This window comes from Tachypleus tridentatus, chromosome 7, assembly GCF_004210375.1.
Source record: "Tachypleus tridentatus isolate NWPU-2018 chromosome 7, ASM421037v1, whole genome shotgun sequence".
Taxonomy (NCBI): domain Eukaryota; kingdom Metazoa; phylum Arthropoda; class Merostomata; order Xiphosura; family Limulidae; genus Tachypleus; species Tachypleus tridentatus.
This window is the reverse complement of record NC_134831.1, coordinates 95,485,315-95,508,860: the sequence shown is the minus strand read 5'-3', so window position 1 is coordinate 95,508,860 and position 23,546 is coordinate 95,485,315. Positions and strand designations below refer to the sequence as shown.

Here is a 23,546-nt window from a genome sequence, read left to right as displayed (position 1 = left end):
ATTAACACTGGACATATAATGTAAAGTGCAGCATTTTAACAATTTATATATAATATACAATGATATATGTTAATGTGGGGCCAACAATGTAGAGTATTCTTTGTTAATAACTCACGTATAATATGCAATGCAACATGTTAACACTGGTTATGTAAGATACAGTGTAACGTGTTATCCTGTTTTCTTCAGTGTGGCGGTTAAAAATCCCAGAGCAAGTTTTTCTCAGCTTTCTTGCCACGTGGCTTATTTTTTAACTTCGTTCAGTCGATCCTATAGATTTATTTCTCACATTTTGCTCTGTGAGTGACGTTGATCGACTAGCTTCATGTACTTCACCCAACGCCTGAGCATGGCCACGTTTGATAAGAAGTAGTAGGTAAATCTCTCAGCAAAGGATGCAGGCAGCCACTTGGAAAAGTTCTTAAATCTCTTATATGATAGAATGTTTTTCTAAAACAAACCTCGGAGAAAACAAACAAAACAACTAGTCTCACCGCTCGTGCAAGGTCGCGATAGAAATCCAAAGCTTACCTAGAAAATCGAGTGATCATTTGATCCGTCTTTTGGACAGCTTTGTCTGGTTATTCAGCACGAGAAAGATATAGGGTGATGAAGTACTCTGACTACTTGAGGGGGAATATAAAGTTCAACTGAAATAATTCAGGTTGTTGAGATACGACAGGAGATGGTCGTTAATCCCTTATTGTCACGTCTTTGTAGCTACTGCCAGCTCGTTTAACACCGTTCAGTTTCTAACTTTCTTCCGTTTCGTTTGTTTGTTTGTTTGTTTTTTGGAATTTCGCACAAAGCTACTCGAGGGCTATCTGTGCTAGCCGTCCCTAATTTAGCAGTGTAAGACTAGAGGGAAGGCAGCTAGTCATCACCACCCACCGCCAACTCTTGGGCTACTCTTTTATACCAACGAAAAGTGGGATTGATCGTCACATTATAACGCCCTCACGGCTGGGAGGGCGAGCATGTTTAGCGCGACTCGGGCGACTCGGGCGCGAACCCGTGACGCTCAGATTACGAAGCGCACGCCTTAACGCGCTAGGCCATACCAGGCCCTCTCTTCCGTTTCGAACATTGGTCCTAATTAATAAGATAAATCTTCGTTCTTTTAAGAAATACAGACACAAGTTTGTACTTTGTAAACCGTTAAAAACACCCACTGATACACTTCACTCACATATCTGTTATTACACAATATCAGTCACTATCAGTCATTTATTTAGAACTTGTATCTTTTTGAATAAATCAGTCAAGTATTATTCTTACCAAGGTAACCATAAAATCACGTTTACCTGATTGTAATGCAATGTGTAGAGAAGAAAATATTTCATATCACGTTTTACTGGTTGTTCACACTTCGATGTATATAAATAATATTTATGTTCTTGTCAGTATACAGTAATGTTCAAGCTTAAAAGTCAAGCCTAATGTTCAGTAATTTTGCAACAAAAACAACAAAAAAAAACAACGACAACATCACATTAAATCATGTTTTAAGTTATATATTTCCACCAGATGGCGATGCCAAAGTGAACTTATTACAAATACTAATCATTAACACATTAAAAACAGACAAAGCGCTACTAACAAAATTATTAAGAAAGAGTGTTTTTCGAGTATGGAAAAACAATTCTAAAACGTAAGGTATTATATTTACTGCTACAAATTACAAGCTTGTCTAATGGGCCTCTTGTTACTGTTTGAAATGCACAGAAATCCCAAAGAGAAAAAACAACAACAGAATAATTAGTGTCCGATTTTGAATGTAACGAACGTCTGTTTGCACCTGCTACATTTCTCCTTATTGTACTGTCTACAAATTGCGTTTACATAAAGTATAAATTATCAAAATGCGTAAAATAAAAGATTCTGCATAATTCGTATTTCAATTCACCAGCTATCGGAATCCATAGTGATAGATGTAACGTAGCTCGAACAAATAACATAATGAGTTATTATTTCCTGAAAGACTCACGAGCAGCTGCATTATAATTCCCCAGATAATGACTTAAGGGGGTGTATAAATGCTCGTGTATGTATATATGTATACATATACAAATCGCATGATTGTTTAGATTCTCGTGATGAGACGAAATGTGTGTGGGTGTGTGTGAGTGCGTGCGATGTTTGATTTGAGAACAGCATGAAATTGGTCCCTAATGACGGAAATTGGCTTAAAATGACACGTGTAATTAATGATAGGTGTTTAGAAAGAGATATATTAGTTGTGAGACTCTAATACATAACAGCACAGTGTTTATATAGGGCAATATTCATAAGTATACGAAATATGCCCCACAATTTCTCATCCCGCGCTGATGTTCCGGCGAACAGACACGTGCGGTGAAATATTTCATTTACATCTTCATTTACATAGCTATCAATTTCTTTTCACGACAAAAGGCTACACTCTCGATTCACGGCCTCAAAGAAGAAAAGTTTGAAAGCTATAGTATAATTATAACAATCTGACAAATGTGATTACTGGGGTCGAGAGTACGATACTTTGGCTATTCTTGCTCTACTTAAGTTCGATAGCTGAGAACCTAACCCCTTACTTACCCTGTGCGCATTCTCAGTTTCTAGAAACGTAACAAACAATCATATGTTTTATTAAGAACGTGAATCTTCTGATGTGTGTGTCTACTGCTCACTAAGCTTTGTATAATAGTTCAAAATGGGTGTAGCTACTTTGCTAAAACTGACGCTACTTTGATGTTACATTTTAAGTTTTACTTTTCCAACTGATGCTTGTTTGATGCTACATTCTAAGTTCTACTTTTCCGACTGATGCTAGTTTGACGTTACACTCTAAGGTCTACTTTTCCGACTGATGCTAGTCTGATGTTACACTCTAAGGTCTACTTTTCCGACTGATGCTAGTCTGATGTTACACTCTAAGGTCTACTTTTCCAACTGATGCTAGTTTGATGCTACACTCTAAGGTTTACTTTTCCGACTAATGCTAGTCTGATGTTACACTCTAAGGTCTACTTTTCCAACTGATGCTAGTTTGATGATAGAGATTGGGTTAAAGAACCACTTAAATAAAGAATAGAGAATGTATGTTTGTGTTTTGTTACATTTAACGTGAAATTAAGGACTGATGTAAGATGTAGGGAATAAGTTGTCATGCTATTAATAACAAGATATAATTGAAATTATACCACAGTAAATAAAACGACGACAATTAGAGCCAATATGTTGATCATTTGTTTCAGAGTAACAGACATAAAACATGTTCTAAATGAGACAGTTGTTTTGTTATATCATCCCAGTTCATGTATATTTATTCTCAGCCTGAAGAATTAGTCACAAACTGTTAGTAATTTTCTTGAACTCTATGAATGCAGTTTTGTACTCGTAACATGACTCGTCTGTAACTGCAAGTATTTCTCCCTCTGATATAACACTATATACCCTGTAAAAGAAGGGTCATCTCACATACTCTTTCTTTTATTAGCTGTTTATGGGTATGGATTCCTCTATCAAAGTCTGTTAACAATGGTTATCTTTCACTAGAAAAACTGCCTCTAAGAAACAATAGATTCTCACAACAAAGTAAGTTGAAAAAGTAGCTATATAAAGTGATATGTTACAATAATGTTACAAAATTGAAAAATATAACAACGTAACAAATTAGAAATATGTAATAACGAAATTGAAATACATAATTATATATAATAACAAATATAACTAAGCTAAAGTACCTTTTTCTATATAGTTGTAGATCTTTTCAATGTAAGCAGGTTGAGGTACGTAATTATAATAAATAAAGATTATGTTGATGTTACCAGGTTGAAGTACGTAATTATAATAATAGTAGATTACAACAATGTAACGAAGTTGAGGTACGTAATTATAATAATAATAGATTACAACAATGTAACGAAGTTGAGGTACGTGATTATAATTATATTAGATTACAACAATGTAACGAAGTTGAGGTACGTGATTATAATTATATTAGATTACAACAATGTAACGAAGTTGAGGTACGTAATTATAATAATAATAGATTACAACAATGTAACGAAGTTGAGGTACGTAATTATAATAATATTAGATTACAACAATGTAACGAAGTTGAGGTACGTAATTACAATAATAATAGATTACAACAATGTAACGAAGTTGAGGTACGTAATTATAATAATATTAGATTACAACAATGTAACGAAGTTGAGGTACGTAATTATAATAATATTAAATTACAAGAATGTAACGAAGTTGAGGTACGTAATTATAATAATAATAGATTATAACAATGTAACGAAGTTGAAGTACGTAAATATAATAATAATATATTATAACAATATAACCAGGTTAAAGTACGTAATTCTATGTAATGGTAGGCTATGTCAGTATGAGCAGTTTGAAATTAACAGATGTTTCGGATTTTTAAAATATATCGTTTATATGCTATTATTCTAAATTACGTAATGTTTCAAATGCTATATGAATACAGTTTGACTGTAATGAGTACAGGACATATCAAATCCATATATCTAATGTACAGTCTACTACCATATGAAGCTTTGTATTGATTTACGATTTGTTCTTGTCAAGGGTTAACATGAGCACCTCGAAATTATTATAACTAAGTGACAAGTGGTCAATCGACTGGCTTGCTGTTAATTTTAATCCACATACAGGTTTATTTCATAATACTCACTCTGGCTGTGTGTGCATATTTTAAACGTAAGAACTAAACGTTAGAGCGATATTTTGAGGTATTGGCCAGAAGGATGGAAGCTATTCTGCAGCACCCACCACCTGTCCGGCTCTTTGAACGGAACAACTGAGTGTCACTTTTAAAACATACGTCTTAAATTTCAGAGCGCGATAATCAAGCATTGAACCCTGCAATACACAGTTTAGCCAAGTAACCACTAGCCACTGTCACCTCAACACTTACTACAGATAGGTTATTTGTCTTGTCTGTGGTCAGTAAGTTTTGTAAATATAGCATGAAAGTTTATTTTAAAACCTGAATGTTAAGAAAGAAAGCCAATGTATTCGTGTTTCTGTCCTATTTCTATCTATCGATCATCTGATATAAAATATTTATGAAAACTGAGAAATTACAAAACAGAAAATAAAATTCGTATAACAAAATATATCCAATGAAAGGGTTAAGAGAGATTGAAATGTTGGAGATATGTCACTTCTGAAAAAATATAACAACTAACTCTAAATACTATCTATGATAAAAATACAGGAAAAAGTGTATCCAACGAAACAGACGAGCAGCTGGAGAAATAAGTCAATAGACAGATAGACGGATCGTTTTATCAATAAAGTATTTTTTACTGCATAATCTCTCATTCTTCAGGTTACTATTACCGTACTGATAAAGTAATTTAATATTATTTATAACTACCAAGTTTGTAGGTACCGTATGTGTAGAGTAAGTCGATGTTATTGGACACATGTGGAAAATAATGACGTTCTGGTGTTTCAATAACAGTGTTCTAGTGACGTCAACTTTAGACTGGTGGAACACAGTTCTGGTGTTTTAATAACAGTGTTCTAGTAACGTCAACTTTAGACTGGTGAAACACAGTTTTGGTGTTTCAATAACAGTGTTCTAGTGACGTCAACTTTAGACTGGTGGAACACAGTTCTGGTGTTTCAATAACAGTGTTCTAGTGACGACAACTTTAGACTGGTGGAACACAGTTCTGGTGTTTCAATAACAGTGTTCTAGTGACGTCAACTTTAGACTGGTGAAACACAGTTCTGGTGTTTTAATAACAGTGTTCTAGTAACGTCAACTTTAGACTGGTGAAACACAGTTCTGGTGTTTTAATAGCAGTGTTCTAGTGACGTCAACTTTAGACTGGTGAAACACAGTTTTGGTGTTTCAATAACAGTGTTCTAGTGACGTCAACTTTAGACTGGTGAAACACAGTTCTGGTGTTTCAATAACAGTGTTCTAGTGACGACAACTTTAGACTGGTGGAACACAGTTTTGGTGTTTCAATAACAGTGTTCTAGTGACGTCAACTTTAGACTGGTGAAACACAGTTCTGGTGTTTTAATAACAGTGTTCTAGTGACGTCAACTTTTGACTAGTGGAACACAGTTTTGGTGTTTCAATAACAGTGTTCTAGTAACGTCAACTTTAGACTGGTGAAACACAGTTCTGGTGTTTCAATAACAGTGTTCTAGTAACGTCAACTTTAGACTGGTGGAACACAGTTTTGGTGTTTCAATAACAGTGTTCTAGTGACGTCAACTTTAGACTGGTGGAACACAGAATTGGTATTTCAATAACAGTGTTCTAGTGACGTCAACTTTAGACTGGTGGAACACAGTTTTAGTGTTTCAATAACAGTGTTCTAGTGACGTCAACTTTAGACTGGTGGAACACAGTTTTAGTGTTTCAATAACAGTGTTCTGGTGACGTCAACTTTAGACTGGTGGAACACAGTTTTAGTGTTTTAATAACAATGTTCTGGTGACGTCAACTATATACTGGTGAAACACTATTCTGGTGTTTCAGTAACAGTGTTCTAGTGACGTCAACTATTGACTGGTGGAATACTATTCTGGTGTTTCAGTAACAGTTCTGGTGACGTCAGCTCTTAAGTGGTGGAACACAGTTTTGGTGTTTCAATAACGGTTCTAGTGTCGTCAACTTTAGACTGGTGGAACACAGTTCTGGTGTTTCAATAACAGTGTTCTAGTGACGTCAACTTTTGACTAGTGGAACACAGTTCTGGTGTTTCAATAACAGAGTTTTAGTGAAGCCAACTTTAGACTGGTGGAACACAGTTTTGGTGTTTCACTGACAGTGTTCTAGTGTCGTCAACTTTAGACTGGTGGAACACAATTTTGGTGTTTCAATAACAGTTCTAGTGAAGTCAACTATATACTGGTGGAGCACAGTTTTGGTGTTTCAATAACGGTTTTAGTGAAGCCAACTATAGATTTGTGAAACACTGTTGTGGTGTTTTATAACAATGTTCTAGTGACGTCAACTTTAGTGAAACACTGTTCTGGTGTTTTAATGACAGCGTTCTAGTGACGTCAATTTTAGACTGGCGGAACACTGTTTTAGTATTTTCCTAGTGTACTCTAATAAGTACTATAGTAGTCTGTTAAGATGGATAACTTGTTAACGGGCTAGGCAGAAGTTGGTTGGTATATTGGTGCGAGGTTGTTTGTTGGCTATTAGTAACATTAGTTACGTTTATGAATTTTTGTTGCGTATCTACTTTCTTCGCATAACTCTCATCATCTGGGCTTAAGGAAATAACTTAGGCTTGTCAACTTCACATTACATCATCTGAATTATGTATTCTACTCTCCAGTAGCCTATGCCTATTCTCGTCCACAACGTGCCTTCAGTACTTGAAATACTCGTAGAATTCTCGAGCTGCACATGATCACGAGAGTGTTCACCGTTATTGCTAGTATGGTATCAAGCTAGGTGTATTACGATCTCGATATAACGTGCAGAAACACATCAGAGTTTAGAAAATGTCCAGTTGTGAAGTGTGACGTCTTCTTTTACAGCACGTATAACACAGTTTCAGAATTACTAATTAGAAGAGAGTAATTTTGACGTTAAAAACACGATATTAACAGAAACATAAAATATTTCAGGTTAAAACAAATTAAATGAAGGAAATAAACGTCTTTTGCTGTCGTGTTTCTCTTAGTTGTAGTTTTTAGAAACGTTGTCATCACAACCGTTTTGTATTACCGTTGTTGTGACGCTCTGAGTCACATCACCTAGAATATTAGAGCGTCTGACAAACGTCTAGGGTTTCATGTATCCACACACAAATATAAAGGTGTAGAACCAGGAAAGCGTGTAGGACCCTCAGTTCTACGTGTTCGTGCAATATCAGTGACATTCTGACAGTCACTGTGACAAAAGAAACACAGGAATGCTAAGAGTGATTGTGACGTTTGCGTTACCCTGTATTTATAAACATCAGCAGTTATACAAATGCCACTATTGTCAAACTGAGACACACAAGGAGTTCTACAAAACCAATATGTTTTACTTGAGAAAGTGAAAGAGAAAGACGGACACAGTTCTAAAACTATGCTTCAAACAAACTCTTTACCTATAAACATTGTTTTGCACTGGGACTAGCCAGTTATCTGGTAGAGCTGTCATCTCACTTTGCTTCCTTGATCTAGTGGATACGTCCATCTCACTTTGCTTCCTTGATCTAGTGGATACGTCCATCTCACTTTGCTTCCTTGATCTAGTGGATACATCCATTCCATTTTGCTTCCTTGATCTAGTGGATACATCCATTCCACTTTGCTTCCTTGATTTAGTGATAACCTTCATTCCACTTTGCTTCCTTGATCTAGTGGATACGTCCATCCCTCTCTGCTTCCTTGATCTAGTGGATACATCCATTCCATTTTGCTTCCTTGATCTAGTGGATACATCCATTCCACTTTGCTTCCTTGATTTAGTGATAACGTTCATTCCACTTTGCTTCCTTGATATAGTGGATACGTCCATCTCACTTTGCTTCCTTGATCTAGTGGATACGTCCATCCCACTCTGCTTCCTTGATCTAGTGGATAGATCCATTCCACTTTGCTTCCTTGATTTAGTGATAACGTTCATTCCACTTTGCTTCCTTGATCTAGTGGATACATCATCCCACTCTGCTTCCTTGATCTAGTGGATACATCCATTCCACTTTGCTTCCTTGATTTAGTGGATATCCATTCCACTTTGCTTCCTTGATTTAGTGGATACATTCATTCCATTTTGCTTTCTTGATCTAGTTCATGCATCCATCCCACTCTGCTTCCTTGATATGGTGGATACATCCATTCCACTTTGCTTCCTTGATTTAGTGGATACGTTCATTCCACTTTGCTTCCTTGATCTAGTGGATACATCCATTCCATTTTGCTTCCTTGATCTAGTGGATACATCCATTCCACTTTGCTTCCTTGATTTAGTGATAACGTTCATTCCACTTTGCTTCCTTGATATAGTGGATACGTCCATCTCACTTTGCTTCCTTGATCTAGTGGATACGTCCATCCCACTCTGCTTCCTTGATCTAGTGGATAGATCCATTCCACTTTGCTTCCTTGATTTAGTGATAACGTTCATTCCACTTTGCTTCCTTGATCTAGTGGATACATCATCCCACTCTGCTTCCTTGATCTAGTGGATACATCCATTCCACTTTGCTTCCTTGATTTAGTGGATATCCATTCCACTTTGCTTCCTTGATTTAGTGGATACATTCATTCCATTTTGCTTTCTTGATCTAGTTGATGCATCCATCCCACTCTGCTTCCTTGATATGGTGGATACATCCATTCCACTTTGCTTCCTTGATTTAGTGGATACGTTCATTCCACTTTGCTTCCTTGATCTAGTGGATACATCCATTCCACTTTGCTTCCTTGATCTAGTGGATACATCCATTCCACTCTGCTTCCTTGATCTAGTGGATACATCCATTCCACTTTGCTTCCTTGATGCAGTGGATACGTCCATTCCACTTTGCTCCCTTGATCTAGTGGATACGTCCATTTCACTTTGCTTCCTTGATCTAGTGGATACATCCATTCCACTTTGCTTCCTTGATTTAGTGGATACGTTCATTCCACTTTGCTTCCTTGATCTAGTGGATACATCATCCCACTCTGCTTCTTTGATCTAGTGGATACATCCATTCCACTTTGCTTCCTTGATATAGTGGATACGTCCATCTCACTTTGCTTCCTTGATCTAGTGGATGCATCCATCCCACTCTGCTTCCTTGATATAGTGGATACGTCCATCCCACCCTGCTTCCTTGATCTTGTGGATACATCCATTTCACTCTGCTTCCTTGATCTAGTGGATACATCAGTTCCGATCCGGCTGGGTAGTGTTCAAGGCTGTGCAACTATTAAGTCCAGTCTAGCATGAAAACCTTTTAACCGTGAGGCTAATGACCTTGCTAAGTAAACAGAAGTAACGTTTTTGTTTTTCATTTTTATTTTCGTTCCTGCTTACGTTTTAAATGTTGCGTCAGAACTTGATGGTGCGGGTCATAGGGCAGTTTGATCTTTCCGACGTCTTTCTGTTGAGTTATCACAAATTCGTTAAAAAAAAACCGATATTATTTGCACTTAAAAGAAAATTATGGGTTATTCTTTATTATTTTCATTTCTCTACAGACACGCATTCAATTATGAGAATATTCAAGAAGCAGTATGCGCGGATAGAACACTTCTTTCCTGTTGTGCGCATGAAATATTTAGTTATGGAAATGGGAGTCAGATTTGAAAATGCTACCTTTTAACTCTCAAGTTCTTGTTTACGTATCTGTGGAGGCCCCTTGGACCTATGAATCTAAAAACAAACTGATATTCGGAGGTGGTCTTTTGTTTTCTCACGACTCGATGAACTGAACAGTGAAAATGGAGAAATAAACAGAGGCATGTTTAGTTTGTTCTTATTGGATTCATGCTGTTTGGATATAACACCTATAACATTTGTTTCGTGAAATAATTCTCTAAAGGTAATTGTTTCTAGTCACCATATTGTTGTTATTTTTTTTAATTAAGCACAACACCTATAACATTTGTTTCGTGAAATAATTCTCTAAAGGTAATTGTTTCTAGTCACCATATTGTTGTTATTTTTTTTAATTAAGCACAAAGCTACTACTCAATGGGCTATTTATGCTCTGCCCACCACGGGTATCGAAACCCGTTTTTTAGCGTTGCAAGTCCGCAGACATACCGCTGAACCACTGGGAGACATCTAGTCACCACCTTATCTCTCTATCTGAAGAGGTGTGTGTTGTTTGGATCTTATGAAAGGTATACATTAATAAATATGTAAACGGATGCAGATTTTAAGAAACGGTATATATACTTAAAGCGCTATTTCAAGACAACATTATCGGTGTGATTTCGTAATATTTTTTCTAATCATGTATTATTCGTAGGCTTTCTTTTTTTTTAAGGAAACGAGAATACGTATGTGGCGCCATCTCTTAATCATCCTGATAACAAACGATTTTATATTGATTTCAACCTGTAATTTAGTAAGTTATTAATCTTTCTGCTACCGTTCAGACGGAATGGTTGCGATTGTTTAAATACGTATCTTACAATGTTTGTGTCACGTTTTTTAGAATCTTATGACTTAGAAATAACGTAATGTTTTAAAATTACCTAAAATTAAACAATAGGATCTCGTCAAAGCACAAATGTAAAAAAACAAAGGATTTTAATTGTTTTTCAAGAATGATAAATTACATGGTCACAAGACCTTGGCTCATTTATAAAAAAATAAGGCGACATAAAAATATCATCCTCTCCGTTTATTACAGTGTGTGGTTAAGATTTGAATGTATTTATTTACTTCAGAAATTCATTTAAATTAAATTATGTTGCGTACCTTGAACATCCAATATATCGTGGATTGTATGTTATCATTCAGAGGATATTAACTTGAGATAAACTGTCGCATTTTAGAAAAGGAAACCAGAGGGCAGCAGCCCCAGCCTTAAGTATTCAGGTATGACATAGCTTGTTTCTTTGTTTTGAATTTTCGCGCAAAGCTACAGGAGGGCTATCTGCACTAGTGGTACCTAATTTAGCAGTGTGAGACTAGAGGGAAAGCAGTTAGTCATCACCACCCACGGACAACTTTAGGCTACTCTTTTACCAACGATTGACCATCACATTATGACGCCCCACGGCTGAAAGAGCGAGCATGTTTGGTATGACGGAGATTCGAACCCGCAACCCTCAGATTACGAGTCGAGTGCCTTAGCCACCTGGCCATGCATGACCGTTTGACATGGTTCGTAACTAGGTATGTCTTGCTCAGAAAGAACATATAACTAGTAACACGCCATAGAACACTCCATGGACTTCAGCTAGTTACTCTGTACTGTATTTATTAACTTGATTGGACTTATTGTTGAGAAACAAAGAGAGATTAATAGTTTTTCTTGGACTAAATACATTCATCAACACTATCAGAATCCCTAATAGACCAAGTCATACACGTCAGCAGATCAGTCTCATTATTTAAAAAAAAGAGGAAAACAAAGATTTTAGCATGCTTCTATCCATATATAACATATAACACACACACATATATGTATAACACGCGAAATATTGTTAAAAACAAATATTTATCTAGTGCACACTCTGGCCACTCGCAAAAACAGTCGTAGACGTGCAACAGTTCTGCAATGTTCTGTTTTTTAAACAGTTCTGTTTAAGTGCACATCAGTCCTGACCATGAGTGACTGTCTAAGTGCACATCAGTCCTAACCATGAATCTAAGTGCACATCAGACCTACCATAAGTGACTAAATGCACATAAGTCCTGACAATAAGTGACTGTTTAAGTGCACATCATTTGTGACCGTGAGTGACTGTCTACGGGCAGGACTTAAAGTAGCGCATAGCAGATCACATTTTCTTTATCTGGAGTAATCTATCCTGAACTTTCAGAAATATTTTATAAAAAAAAAGTATACCTGTATTCGATGCTACGAAAAATAGTGTTCTAGCATAGTCAAGTGGTTGGGGCTCTCGACTCCTAATTTGAGGGTCACAGGTTCGAGTCCCCATCACACCAAACATGATCGTATTTTCAGCCGTGAGAGCGTTGTAATGTAACAGTTAATACCACTATTATTTCGTAAAAGAGTAGCCCAAGAGTTGGCGATGGGTGGTGATGACTAGCTTTCTTCTAGTCCTATACTGCTAAATTAGGAACAGAAAGCCCTTGTGTAGCTTTGCGCGAAGTTCAAAACAAACAAACAAAAGAAAAAATACTGAAACTGTATTGTGAATTAAAGTGAAAGAAAAGTAGCGAGCTAATTAGACTGTAATAATGTATAAAAGTTCTGAAAGTTAGTTTATATGTTGCACCTTTGAATAAAGAAACGTATTCAGAACATCACAAGTTTTAACTTTCATACAGTTTTATTTTCACCAAAGGTTGTCATAGCAACATTGTCGTTTTTGTCGAAAAGAACACCATTTTACTATATTCATTTTTTAGTGTCGTGTTTTTTTTTATTGAAGAAGAAATCTCCGTTAGTAACCCTAATTGTTTCTTTACACTATTTCTAGTTTGGTGTTTTTAGTAGTGATTATAAACCAAAAACATTTTAAATTGTCTGTTATTTCTTTTTGCTAAAACAAAAAGTAACTACGACTAAAATTGCTCTAGTACCACTTACGGCAATTAGATCTACGTAAAATAATACAATGGCTACATCTTAACAATCATAACCATAAAAGTTCTTAGAAAACATGAGTTAATGTAATACATTTGCCTCTGAGCAAGAGAACGTAGTGTGCTAGTGAAGCTCGGAAAATAAATTAAGTAGTAGGTACGTAACTTCCTTATTCAATTGCTTTGAGTGGTATTTCAACATGAAGTACGTTCCATCGAGAGGTCGCTTCTTGGCGGTTATTATACAGTGGGGTTATAACGTAAAGAATGTTCTTGATTAAGTATTTGGCTTCTAGCTGGACTTAATTAACTGCTGATAATTAACTTCTGTTTATACAGCTGTAGAGTTAGGCCTAGTTTTCGAGTGCTGCTGAATTAAAAGAAGAAATCTATCGTACTTATTAAACCTATACGAACACGTGCCTGAACGTGCGATTACCTTGCATGCAGTCACCAAGACGCTTGGTACCCTGGGGGTTAGTGTCTGTGTGAGTGAACTGACAGATGGAAGGATGAAACGATAGGCTAAGATAAACTTCATCGTTAGAATGTTTATTATCGTATGATTTATAGATATGTGAGCTTAAGCATATTTGTTTGCAAGAAAGCGTATAATTTCATTACACAAAGACCATCTACGTGACGGTCGTAGACATCTTAACTTATTGGATAATTACAAGAATTAAGACCCGTAGGTAAAAGGAAACAAGGAAGACAGATTGGTTAATCGCCTGTATATCGGTCTTTTTCTTTGGACTAAAGACTTATACGGGGAAACTATCCAAGCTTCTCAAGTTTAAACAACTTCGAAGTAAATTATGGATTCTATTCAAAAGCAGTAAAACTGTCTGTTTTATATCTTAAAGATTCACGTCACCAAAACTTTTGTTATCATCTCTGTACGTCTAAGACATCAACAAACAGTGTTTCCTTTACGTTTTATTAAGCCTAATTAATATGATACCGATAAATGAAAGTCTGATTTTATATCTCAAAATTCCTGCTTTACATTTATTCTTTAAACGTTTATAATTTCTTTACTGAAACTAAATGTCTATGTGTCTGATGTGAGATTAAATAAACAAAAGTCTTTCTTTGGAAAATTAATATTAACAACTGATAAAATGTACGTTACGTGAGAGAAAATTTGATACTTGACTTTTCAATGTTGTTGTTTTGTTGTTTTTGAATTTCGCACAAAGCTACTCGAGGGCTATCTGTGCTAGCCGTCCCTAATTTAGCAGTGGAAGACTAGAGGGAAGGCAGCTAGTCATCACCACCCACCGCCAACTCTTGGACTACTCTTTTACCAACGAATAGTGGGATTGATCGAAACATTATAACGCCCCCACGGCTGGGAGGGCGAGCATGTTTGGTGCGACGCGAGTGCGAACCCGCGACCCTCGGATTACGAGTCGCACGCCTTACGCACTTGGCCATGCCAGGCCTTACTTTTCAATGCTCAGGTTAATTAAATTCTTAAAATGTATGTTCATTGAACAGGTCTTGTTTGCCGACTTAGTACGAAAAAAGAATATTGAATCTTAAGAAAAAAACGCTTAATAACAAAGTTTAATATTATTGGAAACAGTTCGTAACAAAAAAGGCTTAATAACAAAGTTTAATATTATTATTAATATTATTGGAAAGAGTTCGTAACAAAAAAAGGCTTAATAACAAAGTTTAATATTATTATTAATATTATTGGGAAGAGTTCGTAACAAAAAAAGGCTTAATAACAAAGTTTAATATTATTATTAATATTATTGGAAACAGTTCGTAACAAAAAAAGGCTTAATAACAAAGTTTAATATTATTATTAATATTATTGGGAAGAGTTCGTAACAAAAAAAGGTTTAATAACAAAGTTTAATATTATTATTAATATTATTGGAAACAGTTCGTAACAAAAAAAGGCTTAATAACAAAGTTTAATATTATTATTAATATTATTGGAAACAGTACGTAACAAAAAAAGAGAGAGAGTTATTTCGACTCAAAGAGACATTGTGGACAATCTTCAGTAAAAATGATTGTATTAAGCAAACAAAACGTTTCTCCTGTCAGAGAAGAAGTGTTAGAAATAGGAAATATTGAATGTGGAGCAGGGTCTGCACTAGAGAACGCTGTCCGTCTCGTGTCACTTTCATTTTAGTTCTGTCATAAAATCGAGTGTTTTTTGTAGACGAGCAATAAAAACCCTATCCATTGTGTGTATTTATCAACAATGGAACAACCTCTTTTACAGGGTACTTTATATTGTGTTTCTCAGTTCCAAGTATCTGGGACAACAATATAAGAAGTAATAACCTGTGTGTTATGTAGTTTTTGCACTATTTCTATAAAACTGCAGTAGCGTATTGTCAACAATCTTTCCGTGTTTCGTATTAAACTTAACAAGTTCACAAACTGAAACCTTTTGCGCCACTAAAATCGTGAGCGAATAGAAAGAAAAACACCTTGAAAATCCACTCGTAAAATTCGTCCACAGATATATTATTTTATTTTAGTAGAAATATCGATTCATAACTATGACAAAATAAACACCTAGCTATATTGTTTATTGAAAGTTCTGGAAAAAACACCCAAGTACTCTAGCACTAAAGGTTCGCAGAAAAGAATCATAGACTGAAAACAATATAATTTCATTGACAGTTCACACAATTTATCAACAGTAGTTGTAATTGTAGATTTTTTTTAAATAAAATGAAACGAAAGGACTAAACGTTCAGTCTGTATTAGTTTCCAAAAGTACTATTAAAACAAACAATCAAATACTGGATGAAAGATGAAAACGCCATATCCTGAGGAGATGATATTTAACTCTATACTTGGGGTTATTGTAAACACAATAAGGATACCTTTACCCGATGACTCTGGAGTTCTGTTGTTTCCTTTCTTATGCTTTTTAAAAACCGGACTTCGATTCCCCTTTGATAAAACAACAACAACTTTTTATGAGACATTATTCGTCAGTTAGATAATTTCAAATTCTGATTGTCCAATCGAAAGATTGTTTAGTGTAATGAAGTTTTACGTTAAAATTATAATTGTCAGAATATCATCCATATCAAAAACACGGGACGTAAAATCTGTTTCTTTTCTTTAGAATTTAAAATTTTTATCATACTTTTGTTTTAAAGCAAAGCCAAACTACGATATCTGTTGTATTCATGATGGGAAATCAAATCCCGTATATTAACGTTGTAAGTCCATTAGTTTACCGCTGCCTCACCAGGGGACTTATGTTTTTGATGTAAACTGCATGTCCTAACTGATCGTTTATTTTGAATTATATTATTTTTGTATTATCGGAAGACCATCGGTACAACGGTTAAATTATTCAGTAGCAAATCCACAGCGTGTTATGATGAATTATATCCACTTGTAACTGTTTTGGCATTTCAGTTTGTTATCGTAGTTTTTAATTTTTTTTCTTCCGAATACGGTTTTGTTAACGTAGACAGATCGGTACTTGTAGTGAGGTCTAATTAATGACCTATCCTCGTTTCACGTACAAACTGTTCTGACTTTACGACAGCTTCATTTATTTAACGGAATTTATCGGTAGCTACGTGGACTGTTGTCCCGTGATAACCCGAAGGTTCTGAGGAAGAAAACTGACTTGATCAGAGTCGGTAAATAAACAAAAATACAAAAGAAAATGTGAATAAAAATATTACGAAAACATAATAAAATAAAGACATGAGACATATAAACATGAAATATGGGTTTTAATTAAGCGATTTAACTATTTATTATTAAAATAGTACCGTGAACAGTGCCACTGTATTTTACAAAAGTTTAATATATTGGGTTGAGGAATAATTCGTGAGCGTTTTTTCAAGTTAAAAAAATATATTCGCTTTCGTAAAATATTTCATGTCATTTAGTAGATAATTTTTCACTCTAATAGATGGTGTGTTTGATTTTCATATGTCTTTAATTTTTGCTTTCATTTTCACCTCATTAAATGGAATGTCAAGTGGACAAATTCGAGCATTTTCGACACCATCTGCTTTTTGCATTTAATTTCTTGCAATTTCGTTTAAAACAATGCATACTATATACCTAGGTATTACATGAAATAAAGTATCATAATAAATGTTTTGGGTGTAATGTGTTCATGCATTGAAGTATTGTATAGTCTTGCATGTAATGCTTGAATGAAATTATTTAAAAACGCTCACGAATTATTCCTCAACCTAATACATACGTATATCGAGCGCTGGTGAACTGTTTTATAAGTGTTGTTGTTTTTTATTGGAAAACAAAACTTCTCAAGCGTCACCTACAGCCACTAATAAGGTAAACAACTATAACCAAACACACATGTATCTCGTCCAACTTTAACTAAACACAGGTATACCTCGTCCAGCTATAACCAAACACACATGTATCTCGTCCAACTTCAACTAAACACAGGTATACCTCGTCCAGCTATAACCAAACACACATGTATCTCGTCCAACTTTAACTAAACACAGGTATATCTCGTCCAGCTATAACCAAACACACATGTATCTCGTCCAACTTTAACTAAACACAGGTATATCTCGTCAAGCTATAACTAAACACACATGTATCTCGTCCAACTTTAACTAAATACAGGTACATCTCGTCCAGCTATAACCAAACACACATGTATCTCGTCCAACTTTAACTAAACACAGGTATACCTCGTCCAGCTATGACCAAACACACATGTATCTCGTCCAACTTTAACTAAACACAGGTATATCTCGTCCAGCTATAACTAAACACACATGTATCTCGTCCAACTTTAACTAAACACAGGTATATCTCGTCCAGCTATAACTAAACACACATGTATCTCGTCCAACTTTAACTGAACACAGGTATATCTCGTCCAGCTATAACTAAACACACATGTATCTCGTCCAACTTCAACTAAACACAGGTATATCTCGTCCAGCTATAACCAAACACACATGTATCTCGTCCAACTTTAACTAAACACAGGTATACCTCGTCCAGCTATAACCAAACACACATGTATCTCGTCCAACTTTAACTAAATACAGGTATATCTCGTCCAGCTATAACTAAACACACATGTATCTCGTCCAACTTTAACTAAACACAGGTATATCTCGTCCAGCTATAACTAAACACACATGTATCTCGTCCAACTTTAACTAAACACAGGTATATCTCGTCCAGCTATAACTAAACACACATGTATCTCGTCCAACTTTAACTAAACACAGGTATATCTCGTCCAGCTATAACCAAACACACATGTATCTCGTCCAACTTTAACTAAACACAGGTATATCTCGTCCAGCTATAACTAAACACACATGTATCTCGTCTAACTTTACCTAAACACAGGTATATCTCGTCCAGCTATAACCAAACACACATGTATCTCGTCCAACTTTAACTAAACACAGGTATATCTCGTCCAGCTATAACCAAACACACATGTATCTCGTCCAACTTTAACTAAACACAGGTATACCTCGTCCAGCTATAACCAAACACACATGTATCTCGTCCAACTTTAACTAAACACAGGTATATCTCGTCCAGCTATAACTAAACACACATGTATCTCGTCCAACTTTAACTAAACACACATGTATCTCGTCCAACTTTAATTAAACACAGGTATACCTCGTCCAGCTATAACCAAACACACATGTATCTCGTCCAACTTTAACTAAACACAGGTATATCTCGTCCAGCTATAACCAAACACACATGTATCTCGTCCAACTTCAACTAAACACAGGTATTCCTCGTCCAGCTATAACCAAACACACATGTAACTCGTCCAACTTTAACTAAACACAGGTATATCTCGTCCAGCTATAACCAAACACACATGTATCTCGTCCAACTTTAACTAAACACAGGTATATCTCGTCAAGCTATAACTAAACACACATGTATCTCGTCCAACTTTAACTAAATACAGGTACATCTCGTCCAGCTATAACCAAACACACATGTATTTCGTCCAACTTTAACTAAACACAGGTATACCTAGTCCAGCTATGACCAAACACACATGTATCTCGTCCAACTTTAACTAAACACAGGTATACCTCGTCCAGCTATGACCAAACACACATGTATCTTGTCCAACTTTAACTAAACACAGGTATATCTCGTCCAGCTATAACTAAACACACATGTATCTCGTCCAACTTTAACTAAACACAGGTATATCTCGTCCAGCTATAACTAAACACACATGTATCTCGTCCAACTTTAACTAAACACAGGTATATCTCGTCCAGCTATAACTAAACACACATGTATCTCGTCCAACTTTAACTAAACACAGGTATATCTCGTCCAGCTATAACCAAACACACATGTATCTCGTCCAACTTTAACTAAACACAGGTATACCTCGTCCAGCTATAACCAAACACACATGTATCTCGTCCAACTTTAACTAAACACAGGTATATCTCGTCCAGCTATAACTAAACACACATGTATTTCGTCCAACTTTAACTAAACACAGGTATATCTCGTCCAGCTATAACTAAACACACATGTATCTCGTCCAACTTTAACTAAACACAGGTATATCTCGTCCAGCTATAACTAAACACACATGTATCTCGTCCAACTTTAACTAAACACAGGTATATCTCGTCCAGCTATAACCAAACACACATGTATCTCGTCCAACTTTAACTAAACACAGGTATATCTCGTCCAGCTATAACTAAACACACATGTATCTCGTCCAACTTTAACTAAACACAGGTATATCTCGTCCAGCTATAACCAAACACACATGTATCTCGTCCAACTTTAACTAAACACAGGTATATCTCGTCCAGCTATAACCAAACACACATGTATCTCGTCCAACTTTAACTAAACACAGGTATATCTCGTCCAGCTATAACCAAACACACATGTATCTCGTCCAACTTCAACAAAACACAGGTATATCTCGTCCAGCTATAACCAAACACACATGCATCTCGTCCAACTTCAACTAAACACAGGTATATCTCGTCCAGCTATAACCAAACACACATGTATCTCGTCCAACTTCAACTAAACACAGGTATATCTCGTCCAGCTATAACTAAACACACATGTATCTCGTCCAACTTCAACTAAACACAGGTATATCTCGTCCAGCTATAACCAAACACACATATATCTCGTCCAACTTCAACTAAACACAGGTATATCTCGTCCAGCTATAACCAAACACACATGTATCTCGTCCAACTTTAACTAAACACAGGTACATCTCGTCCAGCTATAACCAAACACACATGTATCTCGTCCAACTTCAACTAAACACAGGTATATCTCGTCCAGCTATAACCAAACACACATGTATCTCGTCCAACTTCAACTAAACACAGGTATACCTCGTCCAGCTATAACCAAACACACATGTATCTCGTCCAACTTTAACTAAACACAGGTATATCTCGTCCAGCTATAACCAAACACACATGTATCTCGTCCAACTTTAACTAAACACAGGTATATCTCGTCCAGCTATAACCAAACACACATGTATCTCGTCCAACTATTTCTCGTTTCTTGATGACAATTCAAACTTATTTGGTCACACCGAGAAAGGCTTGTTAGTTTATTTTGCTCAAAAGACAAGTAATGGGCTATCTGTACGATGCCCTCCACGAGAGCTCGCATTCCATCGTTTAGCATTGTAAGCCCGTAAAGTGACCACTAAACCACCAAGAAAGAAAGTTATTTTTCTACTTTAAAGTAAAGGGTAGGTACATTACAAAATAAGCTTTGTAATAAGTTGAGCTACGCCTTCTTAAAGTGAATATTTAAATCTCATGTCTCTGGTAATAAGAAAACCACTACATTTATGTACACTACATGTTTCAGTTGACAAACAGCGTCATTAACAAACGTTATGTACAGGTATTAGTGTAATACTCACTGTTTTAATAATACCGCTTTACTTGAGTGATGACCACTTTTCTGTAGGATGGTAGATTAATAAGTCATGTTGTTCGACCCAGTTATAAAGATCAACTACAATGGTTTTCCATTGTTTTCTATTACTTGCTGTCAGCATCGTCTTTCCTAATTGTAATTTCTCAGTGATCTGGGATGGCCAGGTGGTGAGAGCGCTCGACTCGCAATCTGTGGGTCGCAGGTTCGAATCCCCGTCGCACCAAACATGCTCGCCCTTTTAGCCTTAGGTACGTTATAATGTGACGGCGAATCCCACTATTCAAAGGTAAAGGAGTAGCTCAAGAGTTGGCGGTGGGTGGTGATGACTAGCTGCCTTCTCTCTGGTCGTACACTGCTAAATTAGGAACGGCTAGCGCAGATAGCCCTAGCGTAGCTTTGCGCGAAATTCAAACAAACAAATAAATAATCATTCACCTCTCTTAACCTTAAATCATCTTCTTCCTCCTGACTCCAGAACAAAATCTTCATGATTCTGATATCTGCCACTGGACCTTATTTAAATGATGTGAACTCTGTCTAAAGATTTTTAAAAGTCTATGAAGTACATACAAAAAAATTATTTGTACTTCTATGGCTCTTTTGTCTGAGGCTGAACGCACTCTTTTTGTGTGTGTCTTTTCTAAAGCGATTTTGGTCGTAGCATACTTCACTCTCAACTATGGGCTCGGTTCTGTTGACGGTTATTTTTAGCAATGTATTTGAAGTGTGACTGATCAAGCTGATAATCCTGCATTGAAAACAGTCCATAACCTTAAGCATCTAGGGGGTCGACACAAAAGTAAACCTTTCAAAGTCTGCTGGCACTCATCTTTCTTTATAAAATCACTTGTAAATTCTAATCATGTATTAAATCCTAGAAAGTCCCTTTAACAATTTTGCCCAAATTCGTTTCACGCTGTGATTTTTTTCGTTTCTGTACACTTTTAATGGTTTCCCGAATCACCATTTTCAAAATTATTGAACCAAATGGTTTTTAATGGTTAGAGAAACCGTGTTGCTGCCCACGCACATGCTTAGAAGATGTCTTTCTAAAAACAAGTTAACAGTCCAATTGCTGTTTGACATATAATAATGAAAAACATCACTGTAGCTTTTCGTCAGTTACAGAAAAATATAATTGTATTATTTTCTTAGCTTCTTTACACGAAATTAATTTATCGCCTTAAGACAAACGGACGAAAAGGGTAATGATTACAAAATATAAAGATATTACGTCCTGCATAATCCGTATCGAGAACCCCTTTTTGGGTGTTTAAAAACAAATGATGTTGTTCCAGTAACAATCGTCTAGAAAGTAAATGATTTATTGTCCAATGAATTCTACCCAGTGTTGTAACTTCTTACATCGAATCTTTCTAAATATTCACGGTCACCCTTTGTGTGGTTACTGGATGCTATGTCGACGTTATTAATCATAATACAGTACCAAGTCAAATGGTGGTCATATTTAGGTTTGACTTCTCTGTTTTGTCTTTGTTATGCTCTAAAGTTACAAGGTATGTTGACAACAACTTATAAAGTTGAAGAATTCTTTGTTTTGGGGCACGTGCTGTTTCAAAAAGATTGATATAATCCTTAACAACCATTTTCTCACCTGTTAGAATGTTGCCACTTTTGGCAAGGAGATTTATAGAAGGGTCACTTTTAGTATATATTTGTATTCTTCGCCATCTTTGTTGTATGTTCTGGAGTGTTGGTATTCAAAAGTATCCGGATCATTAATATTAGTATCCTGAAGTTAATGTATCTGTCCCCTAATAGGACAGTGGCAAGTCTTCAGATTTAAAATGCCAATATTTATATTCTCCTCGGTGGACACATTAGATGGCCCGATCTGGCTTCCCTGTGAGGCAACACATACACAGATAAAATATCCATAGTAGATGGCAGTTGGGATATGATAACATTTAAACATAAATATACTCTATACAAGCGTGTTGATTCTTGTAAACGTTTGGAACTGTGGAGCTGTTGTGGTTACAGAAATTGTTCAAAGTATGTTACAATTCTCTACAGTAGCACGCCTTATTATTACAAAGCTAAATGTTTCGTTTCGAGACAAGTCCTAGAACTTTTTTCTCGTTATGAATTATTTTTGGTTATTTAATTTGTATGTAATATTTTGATGATACGTGTTTTTACATGACATTACACTAAAGATATATTCGCTAAGGTTGTTTTATGGATGGCCAAAATGATAAAACAAAATAACTGTTGTAACTTTGTGAAAACCGTTTAGGATTACTTTTTAAAGACATTTAACCTTATTTAGCATTTTAGTAGTAAGAGTCAGCATTGTAAATAATAGAAATAAAAACTAGTTATTAATAGCAGTGGTTATATAAGACAACCATTGACAACCAGCTAACCA

The 23,546-nt window shown here is 35.8% G+C and overlaps 1 protein-coding gene across 17 annotated transcripts in view; it reads left to right on the top strand.

The window, feature by feature from the left end:
- LOC143256242 (RNA-binding protein Musashi homolog Rbp6-like) overlaps positions 1-23,546 on the top strand; it is a 291,694-nt gene that overhangs the window by 177,846 nt on the left and 90,302 nt on the right. The gene's annotated exons all lie outside the window — the stretch shown is intronic.